The sequence below is a fragment of the Hibiscus syriacus genome, unplaced genomic scaffold (genome assembly GCF_006381635.1).
Source record: "Hibiscus syriacus cultivar Baekdansim isolate YM2019G1 unplaced genomic scaffold, ASM638163v2 tig00110280_pilon, whole genome shotgun sequence".
NCBI lineage: Eukaryota > Viridiplantae > Streptophyta > Magnoliopsida > Malvales > Malvaceae > Hibiscus > Hibiscus syriacus.
Window position 1 is genome coordinate 199,513 of NW_024062660.1, and position 16,576 is coordinate 216,088.

The following is a 16,576-nucleotide window of genomic DNA, read 5'->3' on the forward strand; positions in this document are numbered from 1 at the left end:
CTAAGGTTTTTGCTTTTCCATTTCCATTTCCTTCTATTGGCTGGGTTGGCAGTAGTAGATTTGGTGAGAAGTGAAAGAGAGGAAAAAAAACTAATTTGTTTTCAGATGAACACGTATACTATTCATCTAGCGACGGCTGCTCTGGTCGGAGCCTCGCTGGTGGCCGTGTCGTCGTATTATATGCATAGGAAAACCTTAAGTCAGTTGCTGGAGTTCGCCAAGACGGTGGAGAGGGAGAGAGAGGACACTTTGGAGGGAGAGTCGCCGCAGCACTCCAAGGAGCGGCGTGGCCAACACTCTCGCCGGAAGGAGAACGGATACAACCGCCGCGGTTCGGCGTCTTTGCCCGATGTTACTGTAATATCCGGCGGGATTGATGCAGAAGAGAAACGCAACGGTCCTATCCATGTTGACGGGATTCCCGCCGGTTTGCCGAGGCTCCATACTCTCCATGGAGGTAAACTAGAGATTTGAAATCAAGAGCTTGTGAGTTATTGAAAAATTCTAGTGAAAATAAAGCAAATACCATTTTCCTTTGTTATAATGAAATTTTGCACATTGCAGAATTAAGTCATTAACAGCTTGGAAACGTGTTCTCCGTGTTTTTTTCTTTTCTCTAACATTTTTTATAAGACACTGGAACTTATCATCAAATTGATAAGAAAAAAGTTACTGATTTTTGTTTACTTTCAATGAAGGAAAAAGGTAATTAGATTTACAACAACAAAAATCAAAAGAAATGACTCCAATTTCAAATTTACTTTAGTACTTTTTGTATTGAAGTATTTCAAGGAAGATCGAAATTTTGTTGACCTTCTGGAATCTGAAGTTTTTCAAGATCATGATATGTGAATATCACATCGAGCACTACTGAATTGAAAAACTAATGAGCCTTTTTCTTTCCTTTTCTTTTCCTCCATTTAAGATCGTTGGCTGCTGGTCTCTGCCACTATACTATTATTACTTTCGCTTTAGGACTTGTAAAGAAAAAGATTTGTCTTTAGTTACACACACATATAGCTTAATGTTTTTTCTTTTCTTTTTGTTGCCTGAGTCGCTTTAGTTGCAATTAGATGAGTAGTTATTTTGGCTTCAGGGAAACCTGGTGGCCGGGGAACTCCAGTAAAGAGATCTGCTAGTCTTATCCGGCCTACTACTCCAAAGTCCCCTAGTGCAAGTGCCTTTGAGAGCATAGAAGGGTCGGATGATGAAGATAATATAACCGAAAATTCTAAGTTAGACGGAACATATCTGCATACTAATGGAAATGCTGTGAGTAAACTTTCTTCCCTTTTCCTGCTGAAGTTGTTTATGCTATGCTCTTATTTTGGAAATTTGATTAAACAACATGTACTTTAAATCTCACATGTGTAGGACCCGAATCTGCCTGATCTTATTAATGGTAATGGAGAGGCAATCCAGAGAGCTGCTTCAAGTATTATTCAGACCCATATTATTTCCGGTGGCCTACACGGTGTTCAACCTGATCCTATTGCAGCTGATATCCTAAGGAAAATGCCGCAGCACGAAACTTTTGCACGACTTAAAATTTCCCCATCTGGTATAGTCTCTCTAATATATGCAACTATAGGTTTTTATGATATGTCTGCATCATAATGTTTATTTTTGCTTCATAACTTGCTTTCACCATTGCTTTTGTCCTAATGCTTAAATCATGTGTGAGTTTAACAATTTATTTAACTAACAATTCTAACATTCAAAGTAAACCTAAATTCCATTCCTGTATTATTTATTAGAACTTGCTTAGCTTTGTGTTAGAATGTATAAGCTTTTCAAAGGATTTTTAGTGCCCGACAATAGCCTAAGGTGACGTATGTGTTTATTCCCCTGTTTGAAAGATTGCAAGATCAGAGCTTTAAGTTTAAGGTTTATGATGTCAGGTTTTATGAGTACAATTTGCCAATCTGGTTTTGTAATTTTTTTTATTCTACAACCAGAGGTACCATCACCAGACGAAGTTGAGGTCTATGTAGTTCTGCAAGAATGCCTAGAAATGCGGAAAAGATATGTATTCAAGGAGGCAGTTGCTCCTTGGGAGAAAGAAGTTATATCAGACCCAAGCACACCAAAACCTATTCCAGATCCCTTTTATTATGCTCCTGAAGGAAAATCCGATGTAGCTTTATACTCTTAATCTTAGATTCTGTACCACAAGCCACTTGCATTTGTACTCATTCTTCTTTAGGGTTGTAAATATGCCTACCCTTTTTTGCAGCATTGTTTGAGATGCAAGATGGAGTAATTCATGTCTATGACAATAAGGATTGTAAGTGTCAAGAGACCTAATACGGAACCTTACTTTCAATGATCTGAACTGCTATCTTGCTTAATCATTTATTTTCTTTTCTACTTCAGCAAGAAGGGAGCTCTTTCCTGTAGCTGATGCAACAACCTTTTTCACTGACTTGCATCACGTACTTCATGCTATAGCGGCAGGCAATATCAGGACTTTATGTCATCACCGGCTAAATCTTCTAGAACAAGTGACTGCCTTGTCCTGCTTTTGATGTGCTTGCTAATTTTGTAATTTCTTATATTTGATCGTTAAAATTCTTTTTTCCATTCTTGTGGTCATTGAGAAATTCAATCTTCATTTGATGCTTAATGCGGATAAAGAATTCCTGGCTCAGAAAAGTGCACCACATAGGGACTTCTATAATGTGAGGAAAGTTGATACACATGTCCATCACTTGGCTTGCATGAACCAGAAACATCTTTTGAGGTTTATAAAGTCGAAGTTGAGGAAGGAGCCAGATGAGGTGAGTTCCATTCTTGATTATTTACTTTGGTGTGCTTTTATAGGGGGCCTTAAAATTGCGGTTCACCTTTTACAACTGAATGCTTCCAAGCTAAAGCATTACACTCATGATTTAGCCAATCTTCATTGCTAGGGGGGCTTGAGTATTATATAAATCTCTCCGAGTGTTTTATCCTCTTCCTGCAAATTCTTGTCCTTGTGTGGAAATGATGCATGTGCCCCCCCCAAAAAAAAAAAATTGTTGTTCACTAGGTTCTTTTTTCAGGTTGTAATATTTCGAGATGGGACATATTTGACCTTGAAAGAAGTTTTCGAGAACTTGGATCTAAATGGGTAATAATCTCTTTTTACCTTTTGTTTTTTTTCTTCAAAAAGGGGAGTGAGAGGATGATGCAACTAATTATAATTCATTCTTTGCTTTTGTATGAGCAGGTATGATTTAAATGTGGATCTTCTTGATGTTCATGCTGACAAGAGTACCTTTCATCGGTTTGATAAATTTAACCTCAAGTATAATCCTTGCGGTCAAAGTAGGCTCAGGGAGATTTTCCTCAAGCAGGACAATCTTAACCAAGGTATATCCTTTATATTTCCTTGATTTGGGGGACAAAGGAATATTGTGTCGACTGCTGAGATCACATTGAAATAAACAATTAATCTGTGCAATGGCTAGGTTTCTTTGATGTTTGAAATATAATAAGATTCAGATATGGTGCTGGATCTAATATGTTCCGTGCTTCCAATCTTTTATTTGAATGAACCATCAGTGTCTCATCTTCATATTCACACATTGTTATGCGTTATAAGGTGCTGTTCCGATTATTTTGCTATAAACATGATTCAATGTCGTTGCATCTTTTATTGATTCATTTCTCGGGAAGAATCTTTTCTTCTTAGTGCTTAATTTCAAATTACAGTCTGACTATTGTACCTTGTGCAGGTCGATTCCTTGGTGAGGTGACAAAGCAAGTGTTTTCTGATCTCGCTGCAAGCAATATCAGGTATTTCCCTTGTTCCACGCAAATTGATTTTATTCCTAAGATTAAATTCTGCTCTGGCTCCTCAGACGATGAGATAGAACTTGCACTCGAGTAAAACTATCGTATGGTGGATGACTCTTCCTTAAATTTACTTAATTCTATGAGGAGCTATATGCAATCAATGAACCAAATTATGGATTTCTAATGTTCGCTTTTAATGATATGCATCAGGATGCTTCCTCTCTTTTAACACACAAAACTATGATCACCGGATTTACATTGTTTTGATGTTCAATTTGATTGCTGCAGATGGCTGAATACAGAATAACTATACATGGAAGGAAGCAAAGCGAATGGGATCAAATGGCTAGTTGGATTGTTAACAATGGATTGTATAGTGGGAATGTTGTTTGGTTAATTCAGGTTCTAATGATGTACTTGAATTCTCATTACCTAGTTAGTAGCTTCTTTTGTGCTATATATCTTGCGAACCTCGATTAATGTGTGACATTTTATCTATTTTTTACTTCAGATCCCTCGACTCTAATGTTTACAAAGAGATGGGGATCGTTATGTCGTTTCAGAACATTCTCGACAACATCTTTATACCTCTATTTGAGGTTACTGTGGATCCAGATTCACATCCTCAATTGCATGTTTTCTTGAAACAGGTATTGTATCTTTTATTCTTAACTCTTCGTCCCCTGGTTTTGCAATGGTTTGGTGTAGATTGCATTGTGCCTCGCCTTGCATTGTTCGCGACGACAGCTTCTTGTTGGCAATTCAGGTTGTAGGGCTGGATTTGGTAGACGATGAGAGTAAGCCTGAAAGACGCCCCACCAAACACATGCCAATACCAGATCAATGGACTAATGTATTTAACCCTGCATTCTCCTACTATGCGTATTATTGCTATGCGAACCTTTACACCTTAAACAAGGTATGCATTATATAAATGGATTCAATTACATTCCGGCTTCGTGATATTTTGGTATACTGATGTTTAACTATGGGACATGATTTTTTCCAGCTTCGTGAATCCAAGGGCATGACGACCATCAAATTCCGGCTTCATTCCGGGGAGGTACTCATGAAAGTTTTACATGCTACCTTCACGAATACTTTATTTTTTGTGCTCCATAGTATTTATTGTATTTTCAGGCCGGTGACATCGACCACCTTGCAGCGACCTTTCTAACTGCTCATAATATTGCACATGGAATCAATTTAAGGAAATCTCCTGTGCTACAGTATCTTTACTATTGGGCACAGGTAAGAACAAAAGTGAACTTGAAAATATAGAAATGTCTCGGTCAACCAATGAGCATGGAGTCTCTAATTATTGTCATGGATTGGCATATTGGTACCAGATTGGGTTGGCTATGATGTCTCCTCTGAGCAACAATTCCTTGTTCCTGGACTATCATAGGAATCCTTTTCCGAAGTTTTTCCTACGTGGTTTTAACGTTTCCTTATCTACGGATGATCCTCTTCAGATCCACTAAACTAAGGAACCTTTGGTTGAAGAGTACAGCATAGCTGCTTCCGTAATCTCTCTCCCGCTAAGCAACAATATCTATACATACCTGTTATTCTAATATTCAAGTAAATTAAAGCCTTCAAATTGCAGGTGTGGAAGCTGAGTTCATGCGATCTCTGTGAGATTGCCTGTAATTCAGTCTACCAGTCTGGCTTTTCACATGCTTTGAAGGTACACGCTCTGCAATTTGTTTGCCGAACTCTTTCCGAAACGAGAATTATTGAAATGAGTTACATTTTCTTTTTCAGTCGCACTGGATCGGAACAGAGTACTACAAGAGAGGGCCTGCCGGAAACAATATACACAGAACAAATGTATCTCATATCCGGATAGAATTCCGTTACAGGGTTAGGGGCTCGACTGTAAATATAGTGCATGAAGTTTTTCTTGCCTAAAGCGACTTTAATAACCTGAATACAACATCAATTCCCTTGCCCCATTTTCTGCAGATCTGGAGAGAGGAGATGCAGCTGGTGTACTTAGGCAAGGCCATTATCCCCGAAGAAATCGACAAGTAACATGCAACATACTGCACAAAATCCATTCTTCAAATTCTCACGCACATATGTTTGGGAGGTATCCATCTGATTCTCTTTTGATTTATCTGAGGGTGGCGAAACCAACCTCAAGTGTTTGTGCCTCCCGAGTTCGACCCCGGAACATAACCCCTATATTCAGACAACGCAAAGCAATTCTTGTATGCCACGGTACGCAGAGCAGGGAATTCCCATTACCAAACACAGAGGAAGCAATTGACAAACAATTGCGTCTCTCAGATGATAACTAGAAATGGTTTTGTTCAAGTGTCTGTTAGATATAATGCCACTTACTGTTTTGCTACAGTACAATATATTTGTATGCTACTATCAGTTATACCAGTTTGTCAAGCAAGAGTGGAAGTCTGCTCTCTTCTCTCGCACTACAAATTTTGATTATAATTTCAATGCTATTTATTTATAATAATTTTTGCAATCAATGCTGATCTTTTATTTGCATTACACAATTTATGCCCAATTTATTGTAGTAACCAAATATGCTTTTCAATAGCAAATTTACTTGATTACCATAATCTAAAACAACCTGAATTATACATTCAAATAAGTTTCAGGGTTAATGATTTAGGGTCATGGGTTTGGGGTTTACGATCCAATGCCATAAATTTAGAGGATAGGGTTTATGGTTTGGGATCATTTGAATATGTTAGATATGACACTTAAATAAGCATATGATCATGGGGTTTAAATTTTAGACAAACCGTGTATCAAATAATTTCACCTATTAAATTAAAGGGGAAAACAAGTATTATTATATTCAAAATTGAAAAAACATCTAAAGAAAACATGATTTTAAGGATAACAATGAATATCCTTCAGAAATGTGGAAACTTATAAGAATAATTATGTCCATATAATATATAGAATGAAAGCTCAAACATGCTTAAAGATGCTCAGCTGATTCAAGCTTTCTCCAAATCATGAACTCAGATGCACATTAATATCATTTTCAAACAAAATCGAATATCATTCATTCATGCAAATTAGCATTTTATTTTCAAGTGCAATTGTAATCTATTGCTCAAGCTTTCGCTCTTAACGAAATATTCTTTCGACATGAATATAAATCTTGTGTTCTTTTCATGAGAAACTAAGGACAAAACTGCTAGTCTCCATGCCAGAGTATAATAATCCAAATCCAACAAACAAGAACTTCACCTTAAAAAGTACATCTCTATTTTTTGTGCTGCTTTATCTCTTTAATTACACCATCGGTCAGTGAATCGATATCATTATTCTTCCCGAAAAACTTAACAAATTCCATCTTAGGATCCATCAAGTACCTGCACAAGGAAGAACGGAAAAAAAAAGAGTTAATCGGATTTTACAGAGTTCAGCATTTAGACTGAAAAATCAAATTATATTACAAGCAATCATGTCAAAAGCAAGAATCAAGCTAACAAATACTAATCATAGGTGAATGAATGAAATGCCAATGGCACGAATAAAATGCTTCATCATTCGGTAATTTCACCAAGCGAGTTGATAGGTTTACGAACTTTAAAGCAGTGACACACAAGCCCATATTTAGTAACATCTCTCCCTTCAAGAGAAAGCGTTTTCACATTGCCAAGACAATAAGTCTTCACTCGGAAAATTTGATAACCTTCTCTCATCACATTGCCTATTCAAACAATTCTTGCCTGTAAAATGCCATCTTCATTTATTTATTTATTTTGGGGTCTGTTATTTTGTGTTCATCAATGTTGACATAAACCAATGCCTACTATAGTCTACAGATTTAAACTGCCAGTGAGCAGCATTCTGATACAAACATCAGATGCAGGTCAAATCAAACAAAGCTAATACTTACATGACTATGGAATGATCGACAAGGTAGTCTGAATCTTCCTCTGTTGTCTTCATATAATAAACTCGATATGCACGAGCAATTTGCTTTATCTCATCAAGGCTACCAGTTAACCCTATTAATTTTGGATGAAATTCTGCAAAAATGTAAAAACAAATAGAGCTAAAAATTTTGATGAACCATATTATAAGTACCATACGCAACCGGACGAAAACATTTTACTTTTAAAAACTACTTTGGAGTACCTTTCACGTATTCATGTACTTGTTCAACGGTATCTCTTTCAGGATCGATAGAGATAAATAAAGGCACAACTTCTATCCCTGCCTCTTCCTCTAAGAAGTGAAAACAAAGAAGAAACCAAATAGAAATTAAAGGTACTATAAATGCAACAGATCAGTAGAGTAATTCTAGTCTGATAAATTCAAAATCATAATATTTTCTTTGATTAGTAGCAAGTTTTTTAAGTAGCAAAACAAAAAACACAATTCATAATTTTATTTTCTGGCCAAATGAAACTATTAGCAACTTACTTATTTTATCAATAGCAGCAGCTAGCTTTTGCAGCTCATCTGGGCAGATATCTGGACAGTGAGTGAAGCCAAAATATACCAAACTCCACTTCCCATAAAGTCCTTCACAGTAACGCGTTTGCCTTGATCATTTATAAGACTGAATGGGGCCCCGATGGCTGCTTTTCCAGCAGACGGCCCTTCTTTAACAGCCTTTGAAGCATTACTTATTTCTGCAGCAGCAAAACTTCGAGTCTTCCACTAATATATGCCGGAAAGTAAAGGCAATATGATACTAGTGGTCACTAATTCAAAACCAGAAACATTTCACTCATCACCAAGCTGAATCATCACATCTCTTTCCAGCCACAATTTAATTTATTTTCAAATTTCACCATGCAACTTTTAATTTTTAAATAAAGCCTTAAGAACACATTATGATGCCCAAACTTGAGTGTTACAGCTTTTAAAAGACTCGGCTGCATATTGCAGAACCATGAAACTATTGACATTTATGAAATTATGACGCACATGCAAGTTACACTTTCGAAGACTCTGCTGCATATTGTAGAACCATGAAACTATGACATTTACGGGACGCATATACCCGAACTTGCAAGTTGCAACTTTTACTTGGCCGTTTATGTGATGGTCTCCTTCTCAGCAGTGCAAAACCTTTTAACATTATCATACAACTCACCATAAAAGTGTACCTTCAATATTTCGTTTCTTTAGATTGTCGTAATAAAGGATAATGCCGATTCCAGTGGCAAGCAGCAGCAGCAAACTCAATCAAGAAACAGGCTGCAAATTCCAATCCAATTAAAACAAGATCCCAAATTTTTAATCCGAAATAAAGAAAATTTTCAAAAGAGACCCATTAAGAAGCCAAACACAAAAAAATGGTACCCCGCCGCGAACAAGTTTGCCTGCAGCACCACTGCTCTGTTGCGAATCTCCAGTGTTTTGGGTCTCTTCAGAATTGGTTTTTGATGATTTCTCTTGATTTTCACTAGGAGCTGTGGTAGAATTAGATAAATACCTTCCATAAATTCCCAAGGATTTGAATTCCGCCCCAACAGGAATGACCTGTGAACCACCAAAAAGGAAACCCATCATAGATTAAAAGAATGCAGTGGTTGTTTTCGTAAGAAACGAGGAGGAAAACGAACCGGTCTCAAGGAAAGGAGAGATGGGCCGTGAAAAGAATCGGAGATTGTGGTTGAAGATGGAATAGGGGATCTGAATTGGCTTAGACTGCGGGCATGAAGACACCGATGAACGTTTCGTAAACGACTTGCGTTTCTCCAGAGAGCGGTAGCCATGGCTGAATGGAAAGTATTATATTTCCTCTTTCACTCTTCAAACTTTTTGATAAATCCTACAATTGATTCGAGCAGGGGTTTTGCAATGGTTGAGAGTCGGGCATGGGGGCAATTTTATCCTTGAAATCATCTAAAAAAAAATATTTATTTTTAGATTACAAAGTAATATATATTTTAAATATTTAATTATTTGATAATAAATATTTATTCATTTTGTAGTAGTTGGTATTTATATATGTGCCTTGTAGGAATAATAACAAGTCTTCAACCATAGAGGTAAGTTTATTTGTGATACTTAAAAATAGAAAACATCGATTTGACACTATTTTATGAATATGTACTAAAATAGTACAATTTCTATCAGAATAAAGAAGAGACACATTTCATGAAGCACACCTAGCTAAAGTGGCAATAAAGCACGTTGTAGGGAACGCGATTTCAACCGATGTGGGTTGCCACGATAGAAGGGACTTCGCAGGGACTTCGCGTGTTGTAGGGGGCGTCTTCCCTCTCACCCAACAGTTCATGCCCCCCCCATTAAATCTCTTAACAAATCACACAAAAAATTTATATATTTTTCTCATCTTTCTTATCTCTTATAATTTCTTTTAAGTCGGTTCGTTATTAGTAAAAAATTTTGAATGTATACTTTTTTATACTAATTTTTTATTGAATATTTATTAATTAATTGTAAATATTAATTTTTTTTGTTATTTTATACAATTATAAAATGGAAGGAGAGATGTTGCGATTGGATTCTAATTATATTTTGAGTTATTTTACCGACATAGTAAATATTAAACTATGTTATTTTAAATTTTTGAATATTTTATTTATTTAAATAATTTTCTGAATATTATTTCAAATTTTAATTCGTAGATTATTTATTAATTAGGAACATGATCCTATATTAGATGTTTTTATTCGTAACAACAAAATGAACACACCGTTTCATATCTGGCGATATTTATCTTAGGTTGGATTTAGTTACATAGCCAAAATTGTTGGAGGCTGTAAACTTGAACCCACCCCACTAATCGAAAGGTGGAGACTAGGGACACGTTCTATATGCCATGTGTGGAGTGCACCATTATCATGGAGGATGTTTTAATGCATTTGGGGTTCCCGATAGATGAAACTATTATTGTGGTGTGGCTGATGGTGATTAACATTCTCCGTGCATAGAGTACTTGGAGCTTCCCCGACAGAGTTCAACGGTGGTTGAATAATGTTATCATGGCTGCAATCCAATTTTGAAGAGTTGAACGAAAATTATTCCGATGATAAGGTAAAAGCATTTGCCCGAGCATACATCTTACTAATCATAAGAGGAGTATTGATGCTCGAAAAATCTTGCAATCAAGTCCATTGTATGTGGTTGCAACACCTCATTTATTTTTGAAGTAGCCAACACGTTGAGTTGGGGCTCTATAGTTTTGAGATTCATGTTTAGAGAAATGTGGCGGGCAACGTATTATCGTAAAACTACTATTGACGGTTGTCTCATTCTTCTCTAATCTTGGGCGTTGTATCATAGGCCTTTTTTATGTCTGATCATGAATGAGCCATTTGTTTTCTCGTTATTATTAAGGAAAGGCAATCATTTGTCAACTTGTTGACCTGATCATTGAATTGACAAAGGAACTCTCATCTCCACCAGAACAACGCTTTGTGAGCCAATTGCAGATGGTGCCGAGATAGAATTATTCGTTGAACCCGAATCACTGCAATTTAACATCGACTTCGATGATAATGTGGATAAAGTTCCCATAAATACGACACAAATTGAACCTCTAGCACACATTTATGAAGATAACTATGATTCAATATACGAGTCAGAATTTTCGGATATGCCTAACGTTGGAGATTGTGGATTTAACTCATCAGTCAATGATGGTGAGTTATAAATTGGAATTGAGTTAACATCCAAAGACAAAGCAATGATTGTAATTAAGAACTACAATATTCATGATTCAATTCACTCTAGAGTCAATCGATCCACCATCAAAAAGTATGGTTGTCACTCTATCCAACATGATAAAGGATACAATTGGATGGTTTGTGTATCAAAGAGAAAAATGAAGAACAACATATGGTAACTAATAAAATACAATGATCTTCATACATGTTGTGCAAGAGGAATTAACCATGATCATCCAAACATAGACTCTAACATTATTTGTCAAGTCATCATGACAATAGTCAAATCAAGCTCTCACATAGCTATTGCAATACTGATTTCTATTATACAATCACAATATGGGTACATCGTCTCCTATAGAAAAACAAGGAAGGCAAAACAGAATGTCATAAAAAAACTTTATGGCGAGTGGGATTCATCCTACAACGAGCTACCCAGTTGGTTTAAAGTAATGGAAAGGCCAAATACGGGGACAATAGTTGAGTTCGAAACTCGCTATGCATAGGAGAATGATCAAGTGGTTCGAGATCGATGTCAATTCTATTGTGTTTTTTGGACTTACCCACAATACATTAATGTTGTGAAATACTGCAAATAGGTAGTTCAAATTGTTGGTACATTCTTGCATAGGAGAATGATTGAGTGGTTCGAGATCGATGCCAATTCTATTATATTTTTTGGACCTACCCACAGTGCATTAATGCTGTGAAATGTTGCAAATTGGTGGTCCCAATTAATAGTACATTCTTGTATGAAAATATAAGCAAATTTTATTATTGACAGTTATCCAAATAATCGCAGGCGCAGAAATACAGGACCACACGAGTGTCCGGTTTCATTTTTGGTGTCCTGAGCCTTAGATGGACCGACGACTTTTGTTTAACGAGCTAGAAAACTTTATTGCCTAAACCAAATACCGCAAAATTGACTCAATAGGTTAAGCGGATAAAATCATTAGTCCATTAAATAATTTTCTAAATTAATTTGAGGTTTACAATATCTATTATATAGATTTGAATGTCATCTCAATATTATCTTAATATCGTATCAATGTTATAAATTCTAATAAAAAAGTATTATTTGAGTAAACTCGTTATGTGAGTGTGACGAATTTATCATACATTATAATATTTATCGTAAATTTAAAATTAAAATCGGAAGTAATCTAATAGACTAATTTTTTCTACTCATTTAACTTATTGGGCGAATTTTGCCAACGAAAAAGACCTCAAACTCTCTTGGATTTTCTAAATATTTTTTGTGCATTATCTGGTTGGATTTATTATAACCTAATGTTAACAATGTATTTTTAAACTTTACAAGAGAATTTATTAAATTAAAATATATTTTTATTAAGTGTAATTATAATATTTATTGATTACTTTTTAAATCTTGTACATTTTTTATTGAATTCAAAAAATATAATATTTGGTCATTTTTATATTTATTTAATTAATATGAGTTTGAACCAAGGGATAGTCTTTTCAACTTGAGCCAAGGGAGAGTCTTTTCAACTTGAGCCAAGTGACAAGCCATTGAAGGACTCTTAATTCACTCATTCAAGGCATTCAAAACTGATTGTTATCATCTAAGTTCAAGGGCTGTTCATATTCTTCAAGGGATCATGCAATGAAGGGTGATTTATTCACTTGTTAAGACAATTTTCAGCATGGAATAGCAAGAGTCTTTCACCCTTGGACGAAATTAAGGTCAAATTCAGCTTCAAATTGTCTAGATTCATCCCAAAATAATCTAGAATATTCAGCCAACCTTGAAGATAAGAAGACAAAGCATTCAAGTGCATTTATTGCTAAATTGATGAGAATGTTTTCATCTTTTGAGTCTTTCATATGCTTCTTAGAAACACTATAAATAGTCACATTTGGGATAATTTGTAGATACACATTTGAATATATAAAACATCTTTGAGAGGTTGCTTTCATTTTTGTTCTCTTATAGAACTTTATCGGCTTCAAGATAGTCTTGTTGTCTTCATTCATTTCCTTGTTGTTATAGCGTTGGTTCCTAGCTCATCTATAGCTAGTGGGTCACGTTCCATCTACTTCCACTTCGATTCCATCTACTTCCACTTCGATTCCATCTATTTATATTGTTGGTTCCTAACTCCATATAGTTAGAGGGCCACAATCCATTTTATTTTCAATCCATCTTTCATATTCCACGCCATTACCAACCTATACCTTCGTCATACTTTCATTACATCCAAACTACAACTTCCATCATCTTCCGTTCAAAGCAAGCAAATCAATTTCTTACTAGAATCACAATCGGGAAATTATATATGATTCGAAACTAATAATCGAGATCATATCACAAACTTTAGAACTGGAGAAGAAATTTTAAATGTAAGTTACTTCATTCGCTATGTTTCATATTTGCATACAATAACTACATATGATGGTTAACATTGAATTTATAGCCTGGTTTACCAAATGAAAGAGTGTTTACACGTAGCTCTTTAAGAAAGATTGGGTCATCAACTTCTCAATACCAACATGTTTGGAAATGACCTGGCTTGAAATGGAAGGGGAAGCAAGCAATGACTACAACACAACTGAAGCAACAAATATGATGAACTTAGGCAAAAGAAACAAAAGCAAAGGGAAACAACAAAACTTCATTTGGGATGAAGCTTCAACATGTATTTAACCCGAAGTTGATTATTTTATTTTGAACTTATTGGCCAACTTATATTTTGTTACTGTCAAACACTAATATTGATTATTGGTCAAAACAATGGAAATATTTTGTTTACAATTGACATTTCAATCAATGGATGAATGTTTTTTAGTTTTTTAAGCTTTATCTAACTGTTGCATATATATTGTGTTATTTGTTCAAATAATATTCAGTTAAAACAAACATGTAGATAATACCATTTTATTAATTTTCAGTGAAACATAATACTATTACCAACAACACATATTATCCAATATGCTATCATCCCTTTGAAGTACATATCTATTTTCATCATCTCAATTTGTTTTTGCATTTCTTTTGTTTCGATTAAACTTGCTTCAACTGAATCATCTTCATCTTTCCATTCAAACCTTTTCAATGCATCATTCTTTTTTTTCAACTCATAAATGACAAGTCTAACTCTTTGTGAGAGTGGTTCATTACACCATCGAAAAAACCCACAATCATTGTCTTAAAATTTGGGTAGCTCAAAATCTTCTTCCTACATTCTTATTATTCTTCCAAGCAGTCATCGAGCATTTCAAACCACACTGACACAAGATATCTTCACAATCGTTCCCACAATTTGTTAACAAACACACTTTACTCCTACGACCTCCAGACGACGAGTTACTCCAACAACCTCCACACGATGAGCGTGATGATGATGCCATATTATATGCACGATGACGAGCACAACATATTCAATAAACAACAACAATGTTGTTGTTAAAAAATGAAAACAATGGTGAAGGAATGCAATTTAGAGTTTTGATTTAAAAATATATTTTCAAATCATACAAAAAATTTAAGTAATTAAAGCTTTTTTGAAATAAAAAAAAATAAAAAAAGAAGCAAAAAAAATCATCAATGGCCCTTACCTGTCTGTAGATGACGATGAAGAAATGGAGATTATCACGATGGAGGGGGATTAGTTTAGGGTTAACTTTATAACCGTGTTAATCTTTACTTTTTTTTCATGTCAACCGTTTATACATCAACAAAGATTTCCTATGTTAAAACGGCTGACGACCACATCATCATAAACTAACGGTTCTATTAGTCAATCAGTTTTGGTTAGTCAATACAGTCAAAGGTAGAAATTGATTAAATTAAACAATTTCAATGGCTAAATTAATGTGAAAATACGATAGAGACGTAATTTATAATTTTAATCTACAGGGCATCTGTGACCCTTAAGCTTAAAAAATAATTAAAAACAAAATATTAATATACCAAAATTACCCCTATTTTCCTTCCCCTCTTTTTGGAACTTCATAATCCTTCCTTGATCCACTACTTCTGTTTCCCTCTCTTCATTTCCCACTCCATCTCTCTTCGGCTTCCTTTATCTTTACATCACTCATTCCATCAGTTTTGAGGTTATACTCAAAAGCACTATTCATTAGCACACCATTGCATCGTGAATCACATGAACCTTACTCTTCTGGATCACACTACAAACTAAAACAATTGAAATTATATTTGATTTTTCTCTCATCATGTTCATTGATTCTTTCGTTTTCGACAGCTTAAGTAGTTATGACATATATTAAAATAGAAAAAAATGGGATTGAAATCGAACCTCATGATCGCAATCGACGAGCTGTTACTCGCTGAAGCTCACAAGTGTTTTAGTTGTCAAAAAGCTAACACCTTCCAAGGCTCCTTTTGTACTAAAAGACCAGCATGATCCGTATGAACCCTAATCACAAAATAGTATAAAATGCATAAATAAGTTACATGAAATCAGAACTTAGAAACTTGAAATTCTTAGGAAAAAAAGAAAGAATCTGGTTTTTGACGAGTGCAACAACTCATTTTCTCTTCAGTCAAAATCTTTAGGCAAATTATCGGTAGATAAAATTGATGTCTCGGTCGCGTCTTTAGGCAATCTCAATCTCCTTAGTCCCAAAACACCTTCCGAACTCGCCTGGAGTCAAATCGAAGAACTGAGTCACCCCGTGAGTCGTAGATGGGTCAAGCTTCTGATGAGTATCGCTTATCGGTTGATTGCTTGGCGTCCTTCGGTTTTTTGGTGGCAACCTTCAATAGATGGAGAAAGTATGATAAAAAGCTGTGAAGAACAACCTTTATCCCAGGTTTATATATATATATTGGATCTAATCTAAAATATGAATCCACTTTTGTTTTAATTATACCTATATTGTTTTTCGAATATGTTCTTTGATTTAATTGTGAGAAATATAAGATTGAAAAGAAAACAGGGCTATTGAATCTGTACAAAGTGAACGGCGGAGGGAGAGACTAAGTTACAGAGTGAAGAAAAAAGAGGGATGTTGGGAAAGAAGAGGGTATGAGACGTGTGGGGGAAGAGGGGTATTTTAGGGTTTTCTATTTATTTTATTTTTAATTATTTTTTATTTATTTAGATAAAAAATAAAAATAAAGGATAACGTGGTGTGTTAAGATTGATCATTGAATTTTTAGAGAA

The 16,576-nt window shown here is 35.2% G+C and overlaps 2 pseudogenes; one reads left to right on the top strand and one right to left on the bottom strand.

Annotated features, from left to right (window-relative positions):
• LOC120116023 lies at positions 1 to 6,125 on the top strand (annotated as a pseudogene).
• A 754-nt stretch (positions 6,126 to 6,879) lies between these two features.
• Positions 6,880 to 9,590, bottom strand: LOC120116003 (annotated as a pseudogene).
• Between the last annotated feature and the right edge of the window lie 6,986 nt (positions 9,591 to 16,576).